Source organism: Cornus florida, unplaced genomic scaffold (assembly GCF_030987335.1).
Source record: "Cornus florida cultivar Cherokee Brave unplaced genomic scaffold, ASM3098733v1 CherokeeBrave_3.0.0_Hap2_Chr10, whole genome shotgun sequence".
NCBI lineage: Eukaryota > Viridiplantae > Streptophyta > Magnoliopsida > Cornales > Cornaceae > Cornus > Cornus florida.
The window spans coordinates 49,232,193-49,251,523 of NW_026775580.1; the positions used below are offsets into that span (position 1 = coordinate 49,232,193).

Consider the following 19,331-nt stretch of genomic DNA (forward strand, 5'->3'; position numbering starts at 1 on the left):
ACTCTGCAACAAAATCTATACATTCTGATCTGTGATAAACTTACTGATATAGAAAGTCAATCGATAATTCTATTTAGCAAAAATCAACTAACTACAACTTTTCAACATACATCATGCACCTCTTCTTTATTTAGGTGTTTGGTCTCACCTTCATGTCTTTGACATCCTACTTCTCTAACACAAGTAAGTGTCTATTAGACTTCCTGTCTAACTTCGAAAGAATACAGACTTTTTCCATCCTCCAAATAGTCAGAAATTTCCTAGCAACAACTATTTGTTGCGAACTGTGACTAATTTTTTTTTTTTTTTTTCCATATTATTTGTACAAATGAAGAGACTTTGCTTCCTCCTCGATATGCAATCCTCGGCAACTCCTCCTAATGACACGCCCCCATGAATAAAATTCTTGATTAAGAATTGATTGATGACAAGTTAGTCCGTCTACTATCCTTAATCGGTGTCATTCCAATAAGTTCTTAAATCAGTACAAAATCCTCCTGCCGACTTGGGAACAACTGTTGAAATTTCTAAGAAGACGTTCAGCAAAGTCAGTAACTCCGATAAATCATCGTGACATTAAAGTATATGAAACTAATCTAGATTATTTGACTCATACTGCTGGTTTAATTATCCCATCCTGAAAATATACCATAAGTACGCATGTCTAGGTTTAATAGATTGGCTAGAATTATGTATATCTACCAAATCCTATAACCATATGCTCACAATCCTAGCGTAAATAACGTTATTCCTCTAAAACTGTAGTTGGCTGATCATACACTTGTGTCCCCAACTAAACCACATTCCCAATCCTGAATAATTGACGAAAATGAGACACATAAGATATATACAATAAAACAAAATACAATCCTACTTAAAACATCATTCTTTCTAGAAAAGAAAGTCTCTTTTGGAATCAACCTTACCAGATTGGTTTAAAATTTTCTTTTATAGTTTCGTAGGTAATCATCCTACCTCGAAACATATCCTTTAAACATAACTTAAAAACAAAATCCATTTGCTTAAGCAAATACCAAAGGCTTAACCCTCATCCTCCTTATATGCGGAATGCAAACCGTCTATCGTAGCTTTATAAAGAAACTTAGAACGTCACAACCTAATCCCCATACTCTCCGGAACGTGATATAAAATCATTGCTTCATTCCGATAAGAACTCCATCTGATCCTAAACTCCTGAAGAGTACTTTTTATTTACCTCTTTTAAAGGTAAAATGAAAGTTTAACTATATGTAGATTGATCTACACCAACTCTACTAGTAGCATTCACTATACTACTAGCGAATAAGATCACTCTCGTGCAATCCTTTATCTTCAAGATTCAGTATCCCCTTTCTTGGATACGTTGAAATCTCCTCCATTAGCATTTCCTTCGGCCTCATCCTCCTCGATTTTCTCCTTTTTGAGAAAACTAAAATCGTATAGGCCCAAGATGCGGTGACTTATCACACACACCTAAATCCTTCATTGGCTTATACTTTTAAAAGTAGTGCCAACCGGAACTAAACCTTCGATCCCAAGTTCTGCTTCTGGCAAAGAACTCGATAACGTACTCCTTACTCCTTTGGGTCTGTATCACTTTTGCCTTGGACCCCATCCTTCTCCTAATGTCAACCATTCCATAACTATAGAATATAATTGACATCTGCTCCTCCTAACGAACCATAAATAGAGTACAATAAATCTTACTATGGCTTTAAGCTTTAAGAGACGCAATGCGGAAGTTATATAACGAAAGACATTCCTAAGGACACTAGAACATGGAGTGCTCTGATACTAATTGTCATACCCCTCGATTCTAGAGCCACGGGTGATCAAGTCCGAGCACAGATCCGAGGGATACTAAACAATTAATATATAAATAAGCACGAAATATAAAAATAAAATAAGAATAAAATAATAAGCTAAAAGAATTCTAAATTAAAAATCCTCAAAATATTATACATTGATATAATATTAAACTTTCCAAATCTGTATAACTTGGGAATCCATCTAGTGGACCCCTAATAATCCCAAATGAAAGTAAAATAAAGAACCAACATCCAAATCTAAAATAAGTACGGAAATCCTATGTAGTCGGAGAAGTGAGTGACTATATCTGCTCAGCACGATCAAGCCCTAAGCTTGGAACTGACGAACACCTGAAAAATAAGAGTTGGTCAGACCCACATGTAAGTTCTATTATACTACAATTCATACAGAAACCCGATACGCATCTGCGTAATGTGGTCCATATATGTATAAATATACATTATAGGACGCTCACTAGACTATAGTGTAGTCTCAGCCTGAATAGAAGGTAACATGCAAATCGCACGTAATGTGGTCATGTATACTTAGACCTACCAGGGAACAACAACTATGTCCAGTTATCAATCCTAGGCGATATACACACATTAACCATGATCTTTAGACTCACGCTCATATCACGGTACCATAAGTATATATATATAAATCTTTCCTAATACAGAAAAAAAATAAAACAAACATCCGATATGTCAATCAACTGTTTTAGTTGACAAGACATACATCCATGTAGGATTTAACTATTTCAGTTAATCCATTCCATATGTATGAATAGGTAAGACTTAGCGTTTTGATCTAATCTATCCCTAATATGCCACCGTCCCATACCGGTGCATATAATGCATATGATCCATAAATGATGCACACTCATTTGAATATCAAATACATCCAGAGACAAACATAATAGAAATCAGATATAGATAAGATCCTATTACGCATCCAGTATATGACTATAATCATATAATTTCTGTTTAAATTGCTAAAGTCATGATAAACAATTTAAATTATCCATATCCATCCAATTGACAAACAGAAAAAGTAGTTTACCAATTATAATCCAAAACAATATAATGATAACCAGAAACATTACTGAGCACATTATAATGAAATTCTTAAACGTAAATTTCATATAAAACCATAAATCCAATAATTGATGAAATCTAATCAGTTAAAACATCAATTAACTCCATATAAGCATACTCCAGTTTCAGATAGTCAATTATGCTTATCAAGTGCTTAAACATGATTAATACAATTTAAATAATACGTAAACAAATTGTTAGAATTATAGTACGTAATTACATCCTCCAAATAATCCATAAATTGATGCCTCAATTTAACCCAATCCAAGCACAACAATTTCCAGATAATCCCTTACACTTATAACACTGTTGGAATATGATTAAATATTATTAAATCATATACAAAGATTTGCTAAGTTTTAGTAAGCAAATAAGTTGATAAAATAGTATTCCACTTGTAGACTTTTCTTTCACTTTATGTTGCTCCATTCCTTAATACATTATTGTAATAATGCTTCCTAATATTTTCATAGGTCTATCATAGCTATTTACATCCTTCAGTGCAATTTAAACAGTTTAAAAATACTCCAGACAGCCCAAACAGCCCCTAAAACAGTTTGTACGCGTTTCTGGGCGAGGGGTAAACTCTCAAAAGTTGAGAGCTTGCTCCAAACACTTGGGAGCCTACTCTATAAAAATGGGAGCCTGCTCTAAGGAGTTGGGAGCTGGTTCCACATTCCTTAGAGCCGGCTCCATCGTTGAGGGAGCTGGCTCCCTCATTTAGGGAGCCGTCTCTCTCTCCCTATGAGCCGTTATACTTGTTCTGGTCGTCTTCTTCGCCTCCGGCGCTATCTAAACCCTTTGTATTGCTTATATATATGTTATTAGGGTTCAATTTTAGTCCCAGATTAGTCATGAAACATTGTTATACAACCACGACATGAATTGAACATAAGCTTTTAAAACAACGGCAGCCGGATTCAATCAGAAACTTTAAGAAAACTCAACCCACTTTAATTCAACGAAATTAATTACAGTTTAAACATGCATAAAAGATATGTTTTAGCATTAATTAACCCCTAGAGTCTACCTAGGCATGCACAGAACACAGGTTTAAGGGAAGGAGTTAGAATAGAGACTTGCCTTCGGTTTTAGTTTTGAAACCTTAAACCTCCGTCACTGAGGATTCTGACGATGTTGGTTGTTTTCACAGACCTCTATTGCTCCTGATTCAACCCACGAGCAAGCGTCAATTATCCCTCCTTGGTTCAGCCCTTATCCCTAACCAAACCCTAACTTTCTTCTCTTTGGTTATCTCTCAGAACTCTCTCTCTGTTCGTAAAACTGAATAGGGTTTTCTTAACCCTAGTATGACTTATACAATTATATTTATAGGCTTAACAAACATAACCCTAATACGAATTATATTGAGAGAATGAGAGAGAAAATACAATTGATTATATAGCTAAGTCAGCTATAATAATTACGTGAACACCTTAAAACACACACAACCCTAATATGCTATACCAAAACTGATCCTAATTAATCAACGAATAAAAACAAATAATTAAATTGCCACCTAAGCATACAATTTCCACGTAAGCATACATTAACAATTAAAACAAATCATTTAATTAAAGAAAACAATTAAATAAACAATTAATCAAATCAAAATGCAATTAAAACAATTAATTAAACAAGCAATCAATTCAAAATGCAACCCAAACATTTAATTAAATACCAGGACTATCATTTTAAAATTAGGGGTGTTACAGCTAGTCCTCAGCAATTCTGCAAATTGGTATTCCAATTTGACCCCTATCATTAACTACTCAGGAATTCTGCAGATGTCTTTGTCCATGGTGGAGTATGATATTCGGGCGAGGAACGATTGATGGTGACGGAATTGGATCTTCGTTTGAAGCTCAAAGGCAGTGATGATCTGGTCAGTTTTGGCTTGGATGTGATTAGGGTTTTTGATGTTGAATTTTTTTGGTGTTGTCCATGTTGACCACCGCGGACGCACAAACGATAAGCTCGACTAGATGGATGGCGACGATGGTGATGGCCGTCAGGTTTGTAATCCGATCGTGCATATGGTGGCGCGCGGTGGAGGGACGCGAGGGAAGAATGGTGTATCTGTAAAGCTGTTTTTTTTTTTTCCCCGCAGTGTATGTATGTTCGTCTATGTGTTTATATAGAAGGGTGTTTTTGTCTTTTCAATTTAGCTCTAAAATTTTATAAATATTAACATATAATTGATGGATAAAATTGTAAAATCACCAAGTTCTGTTAGTAAAGTTAACGGTGATCGCAGAGAGGGGAGGTAGGTGGAATATTGAAAAGTAGAGGGGGTGTGAATGTGATATGGTCAAACGTCAAGGGGTGTAGGTGGAATTAACCCAAAGAAAATTCAAAATAATTCTTTACAAAAGAATCATGAAATTTGAGACTGATTTATTATTATTATTATTATTTTTGTGCGAGTTACCACATATTTTTTGTAAAAAGAATTTATAGTAGTTAGTTAACATATCAGTAGCATATATTATCTGGCATCAACTATACATAATAGATTTATATATTATATTATATATATAATATAATAATAAGATTAACCTTTTAACCACTCAACTATATATTGTAATATATAATAGAAAATTATATGATATATTTTTAATTTCATACATATATTAGATTATTTATAACTGTGGAACCGAACAGGACCAAATCGTTTTCGCATGGTTTGGTTTAGTTCAATTCCATTGGTTTTATGGTTTTGTTTGGTTTTAATTTTTATGGAATCGTCAAGAATGATTTGGTCTCAAAATATTCTCAAACTGGTCCAATTCGAACCGTGTGCATCCCTAAAACGATCCACCTACCATTTACTGTATGGATAGCAAGAATAGTGTCGATATGTCTTCCAACACCCTGTGCAGAGGAGAAAACAAGCATATTAATTTTATCTATATACAAAAGATTAAAAAGAAAAATGTCTTTTTCAGATACCCGCCAGCATTATAAGGATCTTTAATCCATCGGAGAAAATGCAGTTGCTAGCAAACCTTCGAAGAACCAATTTTATATCCTATAATAAGCCATTGAAAAACACTTTGTAAACTTCTAAAAGAAATTAATTAGTATTGTTAGACGCTGAATGTTATACATTTTAGCCCCTTTACTTGCATGTTTTATTCTCTTAGTAGTAGTTTATTTGAGATTTTACATTATTTTATTATTTTTATTTATTTCAGGGCTTTAATTATAAAATCAGTTAAAACCAGTGATTCCGAGCTTTAAAAGATAACATTCCGTGGAACCGAGCAATGTTGAAGATTCAAGTCTAATTTACTTAGAAAGTAGTCCAAAAGAAGTCACAAGTTGATGAGAATGGAAAGAAGAAGAAAAGGAAAAATCCTTCTCCAAAATATAGCACCACTGGTTTGATTGTCTTTATTTATTGGAGAACAATTATTATCATGCATGATTGTGTAATATATAGGATTTTTAATTGACTTTTCAATAAGAATCAGTTTTAGAGTTTTAATTCAATTACAAATATTTTTCTATCTTATCTTAGATATTTGAATCTTGTGATTGAACACAACTCATTCACTTCTTGTAGTTGTGAATGAGATAAATACACAATGGAATTTCTCTGAATATAATATTAGAGATCTGATGGATTATGCCTAGAAAAGATAGACCATGCTACACCTCAGAGTAAAGTAGTTAGGTGGATGGTTTATACAAATCAAAGATAGTCCATGCTTAGTTTTAAATTATATTATTTTCTAGCTAAATTAATATGTGTTTGTAGCCATAATTAATTCCCTATGCATGTTATATGATATATCTCCAATAAATTGATGCAATTAACTGGTGGTGCGACGTTAATGGTGAAGTCATTCCTATAGTTCTCTCTCTCTATTTTCTACATCTTATTTAATTATTGTTCTCATTTTTTTTTTTACTTAGTTAAATTTAGAATAAATCATTAGAATTTGACTATCCTACTTTAAGTTAATTTAGAAGTTAGGAAATCTGTTGACAAACTTATTTTATACAAGTCCCTTGGGTACGATACACTTACAAATAAGCCCTATCTGCAAAGATTCGTGCACTTGTGAGTGGTGACTTGTGTAAAATAAGTTTGTCAACAGATTTCTTAAATTCTAAATTAACTTGAAAGTAGGATAATCAGATTGTGATGATTTATTCTAAATTTAGCTAAGTAAAAAGTAAAAATAAAAATGAGAACAATAATTAAATAGGATGTAGAAAATAGTGAGAGAGAATTAAGGGAATGACTTCACCACTAACGTCGCACCACCAGTTAATTGAATTAATTTATTGAAAATATATCATATAACATGTATAGGGAATTAATCATGGCTACAAGCGCATATTAATTCAGTTAGAAAATAATATAATTTAAAACTAAGCATGGACTATCTTCAATTGGTATAAACCATCTACCTAACTACTTTACTCTAGGGTGTAGCATGGTCTATCTTTTCTAGGCATAATTCATCAGATCTCTAACATTATATTCAGATAAATACCATTGTATAATCATCTAATTCACAACTAAAAGAAGTGAATGAGTTGTGTTCAATCACAAGATTCAAATATCTAAGATAAGATAGAAAATATTTGTAATTGAATTAAAACTCTAAAACTGATTCTTATTGAAAAGTCAATTAAAAATTCTATAGATTACACAATCATGCATGATAATAACTGTTCTCCAATAAATAAATACAATCAAACCAGTGGTGCTAAGCTAGGGCTACATCACAACCCTAACAAAACGTTTAGCCAAGCATGACTGGAGTGAAATTCTTCATGGTTGAGGAAGACATCTTCACTGCCATGGATTGAGACCTTCTTACTTCTGAGTGCTTTAATTTTGATCTCAGCCTCAAGCTCCTCTGTATATCCCTTCAATGCGGTAGAAGACTCCTTTTAAATAATAAAATATCTGTAATGACTCGGTCATTTTCCTTCCTTTCTTTTTCTCAGATTTTTACGGATAAAATTTTTTTTCATTGATCTTTTCCTTTCGGAGTTCAGTTTCTCGTCACTTAGTGTCATCTTTAGTGCTCGGGAATGGTTTCTGAGACTCTTTTCCGTGAATTAACGAATTCCTTTGAGGACCGAGTCATTTTCACATTTTCACTTTTGTGACACTATTCACTTTTGTCTTTTTCCCATTTATCACTTTGTTAGCACAACGTCACTTTTTGTGTTCGGATTTGATTCTGGTTTTGCATGCATCCACGATATTTAAATTCCGTGCTATGTGTATTTTTACTTTTGTAGAAAACCATGTTAAGTGTTTATTTTTCTTGTAAGGGGTATGGATGCATAACCTTTTGTAAATACTCTTAACTTGTGAGGTTTTAGTGTCATTAAATAAAGTAATTATTTTTCATCTTAGGGACCATTTTGTAATTTAATTTGGACGATATTTTGAAAAAGGACTTTTTTGCAATTTCCGGAAAGTGTAACAAGTGTCACACTCTCATTAGTCCACTTGTTGACATTTGTGTGGAGCCACTTTGATGCCTTGGATGATGACATGTGGAGGGTGGAGATTTAACCACTTGTTGGCCTAGGATGGAGCCTTGGATTTGTGACAAGTGTATGCTCAAAATTAAGTCTTGCAATTGTTTTTGGGCCACTTAGGGATTATTGTTTTAAAGAAGGGTTTTTGTGCAATTGACCATAGATGTGTGTGTTGACCATGGTGTAAGAGCACATAGTGAGTGGAGGATTTCTGTTTCCTCCACTCATACATTTTCACATTATTTCTTTCATTCCTCACCAAATACCCTAGCCTCCATGGATGGAGCTTGAAACCTTTGGTCTTGACCTTGATTTTTGATGGCCTTCCACTCACTTTAGACCATGAAGCTTGGAACACTTTTTGTTCCCCTCATCCTCCTCTACATAACCCTTGAAGGGTTTGCCATTTTGTGTTGATTTGCCTTGGATTCTAGAGAGACACTTCTCCAGTGAGGTAGGGGATGTTATAGGGTTATATTTTTGTTTCTTGCATGCTATTGATGCTTTTATAAGTTGTATGCATGCCTTTTGTTAATTTGAGAAATTAGTGATTTATCATATCTTACATATAACTCATTTTAGACTTGGTAAATGGCATTTTCATGAGTTGATCTTTGATATATATTAATTTGGGATGATTTAAATGAGTTTTCAAATCTGGAGATTAAATGAATTTAATTTGATTTAAATTCTAGTAAATTGTATTTTACTTGTTTTCCATTTTAGACTTGAGATATGGTATGACCATGACTTGGTGCTTGATATATATTAATTTGAGATCATTTGAACAACTTTTGAAATCTAGAGATTTAATTAATTTAAATTAATTAAATTCTATTTGATGCTAACTTGCTCATTTGACACTTTTGATTTAATATATGTAATGAGCATGCTATGTTATTTAACATATATTAATTTGAGGTTATTTGAATTTGAGTTGAAATCTAGAGAATTTGATTATTTTGTTTAATTAAATTCTATCTAATGGCTCCATGGATCTATTAGTATTTTAGAAGTTGTTTCTATATTCAAATCATGGACTTGAACTTGTTATGTATTCACTTTGTTGTGTTTTGAGCATTGGATAACTTTGTTGTTATGTTTATATTCATGAGAACATGTTTTCTTTTTGGAATATATTGATGTCATGTGTAATGAATTGCACACTTTGTAATTGACATTTTACATACCATTTTAGAATTGAAACTCTAAGGCATGGATTGTGTGGTTTCAACCTACTTGTGCATGGAAGGTGGTTTTCGTGCATTATATAAATTACGTATAAGTTGTGAACTTATTTGATTATTTTGGAGTCTTGGGACATTGTTATAAGTGACATGGCTAAAGTTTGGCTTTAGTGCGGGAGGTATGGGTTCTCTCCAATTGAGATAGTGCGCACCAGGGTGGTCTTCCCAGCGGGTTAATGCCGGAAATAACCATTTTTGTTCTCGGCGGAAATCCGAGACGTGATGTTCAAGTCTTCCACTATTTATTTTTGCATTCAATTCCAAATTGACAATTATGTTTATATTGTGACTTGTGGTTTTGGCTATTGGCGATTTTGATGTTGTTAAGTACATCCATGCTTTATGATCTTAAAGGATCTTTGTAAATTTTTATGTTGTTAAGTACATCTATGTTTTATGATTTTAATGAATCATTGTGAAATTTGATGTTGATAAGTACATCCATGTTTTAATGTTCAAATGTAGCTTAGGAATGATCCTATAGATTCATTTGGAACATAGATGTTCGGTGGCATGACCTACTTTAGTTGTTTTGCACTTTAGATATCAAGTTGATAACTTTGAGAATCTATATCTAGTTGCTTTGTATAGCATGTTCTTATGTTGTTTGGAATTGCATGAAGGATGTGATTTATGCTAGAAATAAGCTAAGGTAGCTTCGGATGCTCCCTGAGTCTCACCTTGACATAGACGTTAGGTGGCATGAGGCCCCTTTAATGTGTTTCACCTTAAGGTGATAAAATTGTAAAACGTTAGGTCGATGCATGCTCATCTCCTACGAGTAGCTTTATGTTACTCACCCACGTTGTGGGGACATTTTCAGGTACAGGAATTAAAGTTAAGATTCTCATTCTGCTTGGATGGTTGTGGACTTGAAGATTTCCATTCTTGTAAAGGTTGGCTTGAATGCCATTTGTAGCTTTATATGTCAAAATGTGTATATTTGATTCCATATATGTAATGTGTACATGAGTACACTCTTTACAATGTATTTGACATTTATGAGATGAGGCCAGAGGCCAATAACATGTATGTCGTATATTATGTAATTTTTGACTTCATGGAATATTATGAAAATATTGAAAATTATTGAGTTTTTGTTTCACCATGTTTACATTGGGTGTGGGAATTCCATTTTGATTATTCCGTAGGATCTCATTAGTCATGTATGAAGTGTGGCCAAGGACCAAACGGTCATTTGAAGTCATTCGTTAATTTTAGATTTCAAAATTTCCGTTTTAGGTTCATTTTCGCCTTTTTGGCCGTTGGGGGGTCGGATTTTGACTCGGCCATTTCTGGGAGCCACGGACCATCCCCGCACGCTCAAAATCACTTATTACGTATGCGTGCATATTTTTTTCAGCTTAGAAGTGCATTTGGGGTCAAATGTATGTTTGGTGCAAAGTTGCATTTTCGCCGTTTTAAGCCTAAACTGATCTAAGGGCATTTTGGGGATTTCCTTTCAGAAATAAATTCCGTTCTCAACTTCATCACATAGAAAATGTGATTTTAGGGGGAGTTTCCTTTTCATGTTTTTCTAAAAAATGTCATCTTGACCTCATAAACCGAGCTCCAAGTTCAATTTGCTACTAAAAACACTGTTCCTGCATTTTTTGAGGTTCCAGCCCATGCCACTGCCCCATTTGGCGGGCCCCCACAGCCATTTGGGGGGCGCCTGCGGCTTACTGCAGCATTTGGAGGGGCCCCGCAGGTTTTTGACGGGCCCCCGCGGGTACCGTTCCTACTCTAGACACTTTTTTTCAACGGGCCATATCTCACTCGTTTTAACTTCGAATTGGTCCGTTCTTGAGTCTAAACTGACTGTGTCCAAATAAGCTTTCCAATGGTGCCAATTAGAGCTTCATATTCCATTTTTAGCTCAAGTTATTCATATTTTAGCGAAGTAGTGTCAGGATTTGGTTCGAACCGGGATAGGGTTTTCCTTCCTTCGACTTCGGGACTTGATATCTTTTCCGTCCGGACTCCAAATCAGGTGATTCTTGAGTCTAACTTCATTAATTTTTTGTTTTCTTTCCAATGGTATCAGTTTTAGTTTCATTATTTTCTCATAGCTCAAGATATCCTTGTTTTAGTGAGAGGGTGTCAGATTTGGTTTGAACCGGGATAGGGTTCATTTGGGATTTCTCTTCCTTTGGCCTTAGGACTTCATGTGAAGTTACCAAAGGGTGTTTTAGGATGTTTTAGATCTAATTTGACTTGTTGAAAGTTAAATTCCTTCCTCTTAGGGTAAAATGACCATTTTACCCCTGGCTATTCTCTTGTAGGGTGTAGACACTAAAATTTTAGTGGACTTTGATTTGGACAAATGGACCTTTTAAATATGGGCCTAATGTTTAATTAAGTTATTTAATTGGCCCAAGTTTGATCCACTTAAATTATTTAACTAAGCCCGGTCCAGATGGTTAAATAAAAAAAGAATAATTATTCCTAATAAAATATTTTTGGAATAATTATTTTTAAGAATAATTATCACAATATAACCGGCCCGGCCCAGTTATGATATTTTCCTTATCAGAAAGGACACGTGTCATCATCCTATGGATCCAAGAAGCCTATAAATAGAAGCCTGGAGGAAGGGAGAAGGGAACACAAAGTCAGAATTCAGAAATCTAGATTTCCAGAGAGAAATACAGAAACTCTCATCCCCTACATCCAAACCCAAAAGCGAAGAACACCAAGCACATCAAATCGTGCCGTTCTTCATCAAATTCCACGGTGATCAACAACAAGCACTGCCAAAGACATGCCGTTCTTCATCAAATTCCACGGTGATTCAAGATCAAGCCTGTGCAGCCCTTGGATCCAACCAACCAACAAAAAAAGGAGATTTAATTAGATGACCAGTTCTTTCTTTTGTAAAGAATATTACAGAGGATTGTACCTCAATTTCTCAAATTAATAAAATTATATTATTTGCTCCATATTTTGTTTCTATTGCAGATTTACAAAATTTGTGTGTACAAATTTTTGGCACGCCCGGTGGGACGTCCTTTGCCTCTCATCTCTTTCTCCTATCAGCAAGTTTCTTCTCTATCCGGCTCTATGGCTCCCTCTAAGACTCAGACAGACAAGAAAGCCCAAAAGAACATCGCTACCATAAAGGTCGACGCCAAAGCCACCATGAAAAGTGGCACAAAGGCCAAATCAAGCGATGGATGTACCTTGGCGGGCCCTGTGACACTTAGCAAGTCCCAGGCGATGGCTTCATCCAAACATCAGCAAGACTTGGTGAAAACCAATCCTGCAAAGCTGGCGAACGTGAAAACCTAACATGTCAAGAACCTTGAGGTTGTTCCAAAGGAGATTCCACCACAAGATTCACCTCATTCCATCCATGATGCTCGCTCTAGTGTCAGTTCACCCCCAGAAACACCACGTTAGACTTCAGAGTATTCAATCACTTCAAGAAACGTTGACCCTTAAGGCCTATCATACTCAGATGTGGTCACTTCTATGATGACTGGAGCTGCCACGGTGGAAGAACAACTAGCAACTATGTCTCGTGTCATTGAGAACTTCACAAAGACTGTTGAAGAGAAGGACTTACAAATTGCTACGCTGATGAACAAATTGGAAGTTCAGACCTTCGGTGAATCACCAATACAATCTGGGCATCCTACATCTTCCACAGCACCGCCAACTGGGAATTGTACAACTTTTAGACCACCACCGTCTGGGAATCCTATATCTTCCATAGCAATACCGACGGAGAATCTTAATTCTACCGCACAAGGTACTCACATGGAGGACCCCAAACAGACGCCGGTGACAGAACAGGTGGTAGTTAAAACCAGACGCCGATGACAGAATAGGTAGCTAGTCAAACCAATCATGCTTTTTTAGTCTCTTCATTATCTGTCGCACAATTGCAAGATATGATAACGAATACAATCCGAGCCTAATATGGAGGTGTCTCACAGAACACTCTCATGTACTCAAAGCCCTATACAAGGAGAATCGACAGTATGAGGATGAATGTAGGATACCAACCTCCGAAGATTTAGTAATTTGACAGAAAAGGTAACCCCAAGTAACACATTGCCCATTTTGTCGAGACTTGCAACAATGCCGGGACAGAAGGGGACTTACTAGTTAAACAGTTTGTCTACTCCCTTAAAGGAAACGTGTTCGAGTGGTACACCGACCTAAAGTCAGAGTCAATTGATAGTTGGGACCAAATGGAATGAAAATTCTTGAACAGGTTCTATAGCACTCGTCGTACTATTAGTATGATAGAGTTGACTAACACGAAACAATGGAAGGATGAGCCTGTAATCGACTACATTAATCGGTGGAGAGCACTCAGTCTTGACTACAAGGACTGATTGTTAGAAATTTCTACTGTGGAGATGTGTATGCAGGGAATGCATTGGGGCCTTCTTTACATTCTGCAAGGTATAAAACCTCGCACATTTGAAGAATTGGAAACACGTGCCCATGACATGGAGATTAGTATGAAATCCCATGAAGGCAAAAGTCCTGTGGCCATAGAACCACGCAAGGATAAGAAAGACTAGAAGAAGAGCGATAAGTCGTCAAAGACCGCTGCTAAAGATTCTATGGCTATCTAAACTACCCCAATCAAGATATCTATTAAAGATGATAAGAAGGATGATAAAAAGCCTCGCCAGTTTCAAGAGAGGGAAAGACAGCGTCCTACGCTAAAGGAGTTAGAGAAGAAGGAATATCCGTTCCCCGATTCCGATGCCCTGGCATCTTGGAATGTTTACTCGAAAGTAAAGTTATAGAACTCCCTGAATGCAGATGCCCTCAAGAGATGGGACGTGTCAATGATCCAAAATACTGTAAATATCATCGTATGGTTAGTTATCCAATTGAGAAGTGTTTTATCTTCAAGGAGGTGGTGATGAACCTGGCAAAACAAGGACAAATCTTGTTGGACATGGACTACTGCTATTGTGACAACCTTTGTCGTGGGGAGTGCTCATTCTCAACCTTCAACTTCTGAGATGTATTGCACAACCATCCAGTTTGGCTCATTGGAACCAATCCCCATCTCTCTTGGCAAAGGGAGTGCACTTGGCGTTTCAACCTTTGGAAGGGTCTTTCCTCAGGATGAAGAAGAAGGATGGACTTTGGTGATAAGAAAGAAACCACGGAAGCAACGATCTGACATTTTTCAGACTAGTTATTTTGACAGGGGGCAAAGGAAGAAGAAAGTTTAATATCACCATAAGTAGTCTGGCCATAACAAAAAATGGGTCAAGAAGACACAGTCAACCAAACACGCCTCTATAAGCCAAAGGATCCAGAAGCCTATTACTTTACAAGAGTTCTTTCCAGAAGGATATCTAGATGACGAAGTTGTGACAGCTTACATGGTTTCAATTAAAATGGGCTCTGATGGTGAGAATAACAAGGATCAAGATAAAGCCCAGACTGTGAAGAATCATGCAAAAGACGCTGCCATCATTGAAAAGTTTGATAATGATGAAGTAGTTGGAGGTACGCTGGATTCATGTTATGCACCAATTATTTTTATTGACGAAGATCTTCAGCTGGGTTCAAAGCCGCACAATTGTCCTCTTTTCATTTCCGATTACATAAAGGAACAAAGAGTTACTCGAATTCTTGTTGATGGTGGATCAGCGGTAAATCTTATGCCAAAATTTACGATGAAAAATCTCGGCATCACAGTCGACGAGTTATCTAGTAGCCGTCTTATTATTCAAGGTTTTAACAAAGGAGGACAGAGAGCTATTGGCATGATTTGGGTAAAACTAATTATTGGCGAGCTCCAAGCTGAAACCTTATTCCATGTTATTAATGCAAAGACGTCCTACAATTTGTTGTTAGGAAGGCCTTGGATACATAGTAATGGTATCATTCCATCGACTCTTCATCAGTGCTTCAAATTCTACAAGAATAGCGTACAAACAGTTGTGGCGGACCATAAACCATTTACAGAAGCAGAATCTCATTTTGCCGATGCCAAGTTCTATATCAATCCTGATACACCTTCGGAAGTGCCCATCCTAAGCCATCCATCTACACAAGAGGTTTAGTCTATAAAAACAAAAGAAGCATTAAGTGATCCATTAGATGTTTCAGTGACAGACATTGTAAAGGTAGTTAAAACAAGAGGGGTCTCGATAAAAGCACATCGGATGAAACCTATTTTAAAATATGTTCCAAAATCTCAATGACAAGAAGGACATTCACCTGTCATTAAGATACTTAAAACCAAAGAATTTAAATTGAAGATGACACAAACCAAAGAGAAAGAAGATATGCAAAAGCTGAAAGGAGAGTTAACTCTCCCTCTCACCAAGATTCAAAAGTCTTCGCCTTCCAACCCTCCATCAAAAGGGTTCATGCGGCCTTCTCAATCTCTGGTCAATCATGGATCACTTCCAAAACAAAGGACTGATGAAGGATTCGATCCTAAAGCATACCAACTCATGGCTAAGTCGGGGTATGGTTTTACAAATCCTACAAACCTTGGAAAACTGAATTCAGAGGTCACCGGTGAGAAAATGCATGGCCTCAATGAGACACAGAAGAAGTTGAAAGATCAAGGGCATAAAATCATTCCACCAAAGTCTGGTATCGGTTTCGTACCTTCTGAGCCACTTCGAATTCACATCACAAAAAAAGATAAGAAGTCAAACACTTTTTACATTGGGTTTAAAGAAGTTGAGGATGAATAAGATCAACAGACTATAAATTAAAAATCGGTCTTCGACCATATTGGAGCTCCATGTGATCGAATATCTGTATTCAACATGTTGTCAAGCCAAGAATCAAATGTTTCAAGTTCTCATGTCAGCAGTTTGGCTCGTGCCTTTGTTTTTAACAGAATGAGCTTTCATGACCAAGGAAGAAAATCTCCACAACTTCAACCTCAAAAGTCAGTATTTTCTCGAATTGGTACTATCAATGATGCACCACTAAAAAGTAGCAAGAGTGGGAAGTCAGAGGAAACAAGCATTGACGTGGTGAACAATAGTGAAGTTCAGAGCCTAGTGCCCTCACGAATGAAACGTAAGACAGAGATAGATGTCACCAATGATGTTACATTAAAAGCTAGAAGGTGAACCATTGTATTCACTAATCAAGCAAAAGAAGTGGATAAAACAGAAGACATTGGCGAATCATCTTGTGTTACTTCATACCATATCACTATTGAAGAGGAACCTGACTCTGAACAACCTGATGACATCGAGAAAGCTCCACCAACACTAGAAGATGGGGGGTAAGCTACCGTTGATCAACTCAAAGAAATCAACTTAGGAATTGATGATCAACCCAGACCAGTTTTCATTAGTGCATTCCTAAGCTCGTCAGAAGAAAATGATTACCTTCAATTGTTGTCTGAGTACAAGGATGTCTTCGCTTGGACATACAAAGAGATGCCCGGTCTTGATCCTAAAATTGCAGTGCACAATCTTGCTGTCAAATATGGGACACGTCCGATTAAGCAGTCTCAACGTTTCTTCCGTCTAGAGCTAGTTCCGAGGATAGAAGAAGAACTCAACAAATTGATTGAAGTAGGGTTCATTCGTGAGGTCAAATATCCAACATGGATTTCGAGCATTGTTCCAGTGAAAAACAAAAATGGACAGATTCGAATTTGTGTGGATTTTCGTGATTTAAATGAGGCATACCCAAAAGATGATTTTCCTCTTCCCATCCCCGAACTCACTGTAGATGCAACCACAGGGCATGAAGCTCTCTCGTTCATAGATTGTTACTCTGGGTATAATCAGATAAGAATGACTCCGAAAGATTAGGAACTAACTACCTTTCGCACTCCTAAAGGCATATATTGGTACAAAGTTATGCCCTTCGGACTCAAAAATGCGGGAGCAACATACCAACGCGCCATGCAAAGGATCTTCGATGACATACTCCACAAGATTGTTGAATGTTATGTTGATAACTTGGTGGTTAAGACAAAAGAACGAAGGAATCATTTATAGGATCTACGTACAGTTTTTAATCGCCTCCAAAAATTTCAACTCAAGATGAATCCTCTTAAATGTGCATTTGGTGTGACTTCAGGGAAATTCCTGGGATACGTTGTATGTCATCGTGGCATTGAGATTGATCCTAATAAAGTGGAGGCCATTTATAAGATGCCGCCACCAAAGAATTTACATGAGCTTCGAAGTTTACAAGGTCAACTTGCGTTCATTCGTAGGTTCATCTCAAATTTGGCTGGCCGTTGTCAGCCTTTTAACTGACTCATAAAGAAAGACACCCCATTCATCTGGGACCAATCTTGCCAAAATACTTTTGATAGCATCAAAAAGTACCTTCTCAATTCTCTGGTATTGGGAGCACCTGTACCTGGAAAGTCGCTCATACTTTACATTACTGCGCAAGAACAATCGTTGGGTGCCTTACTTGCTCAGAATAATGAAGAACATAAAGAAAAGGCATTGTATTACTTAAGTCACAGACTCACCCCAACAGAGTGAAATTATCCTCCAATTGAAAAAACATGCCTCGCACTTGTCTTCGCCTCTAAGAAATTGAGGCATTATTTCTTGGCTCATACGATACATCTTGTTGCAAGGGCTGATCCTCTCAAATATGTCATGTCTAAACCGGTCCTTTCCGGACGCTTGGTGAGGTGGTCAATTTTGTTCAACGAATTTAAAATTGTTTATATGCCACGAAAAGTAGTAAAAGGACAAGTTCTGGCAGATTTCTTGGCTAACCATCCTATTCCAGCCGATTGGGAAATTTCTGAAGATTTTCCTGATGAAGAAGTCTTCCTTGTGGACATCCTGCCTCCATGGATGATGTTTTTCGATGGGGCAGCACGAGCAGACGGGGCCGGAGCAAGAGTAGTGTTTGTCTCTCTAAAAAGACATGTTATTCCGTACTCTTTTGCACTCGCTGAAAACTGCTCAAATAATATAGTTGAATATCAACCCTTGATTATCGGCCTTTAAATGGCAAATGAGATAAAGATCATGGATCTCGAAATATATGGAGACTCTAAGTTGGTGATTGACCAACTTCTTCAAGAATATGAGGTTAAGAAAGATGATCTAGTGCCGTACCATCGTTATGCCTCTCATTTGTTGGAACAATTTGATAGCGTCATGCTAGAACATATTCCGAGGAAAGAAAATCGGATAGCTGATACTTTGGCAAATTTAGCTACAACATTGGCGTTAACTGCTGAGGACTTGGCTGATGTTCCTGTATGTCAACGATGGGTCTTGCCACAAGTCTTGGAAGATAAATTTGAAGAAAGAAATTTGGTTTCTTGTTGGTCACAAGAGGAAGAAGACTGGAGACTCCTTATCATTGATTATCTGGAACATGGAAAGCTTCCCGAAGATCAACGCCACAAGACTGAAATACGAAGACGTGCACCTCGATTCATCTATTACAATGATACGTTATAAAGGCGTTCATATGAGGGCCTTTTCCTTCGCTGCCTCGCAAATGATGAAGCCACCCATGCAATGAAGGAAGCACATTCTGGGATTTGTGGAGCCCATCAGTCTGGACCAAAACTTCACTTTCGTGTCAAAAGAATGGGTTATTATTAGCCCACCATGGTCAAGGACTACATGGAGTATGCGAAAAGGTGTCAAGCCTGTCAATTCTATGCTAACTTCATACACCAACCACCGGAACCATTACACCCGACTATGACGTC

General features: G+C 36.6%; 1 pseudogene; it reads right to left on the reverse strand.

Moving 5' to 3' along the window:
- Positions 1 to 19,331, reverse strand: part of LOC132277576 (uncharacterized) — a 117,735-nt pseudogene that overhangs the window by 12,199 nt on the left and 86,205 nt on the right.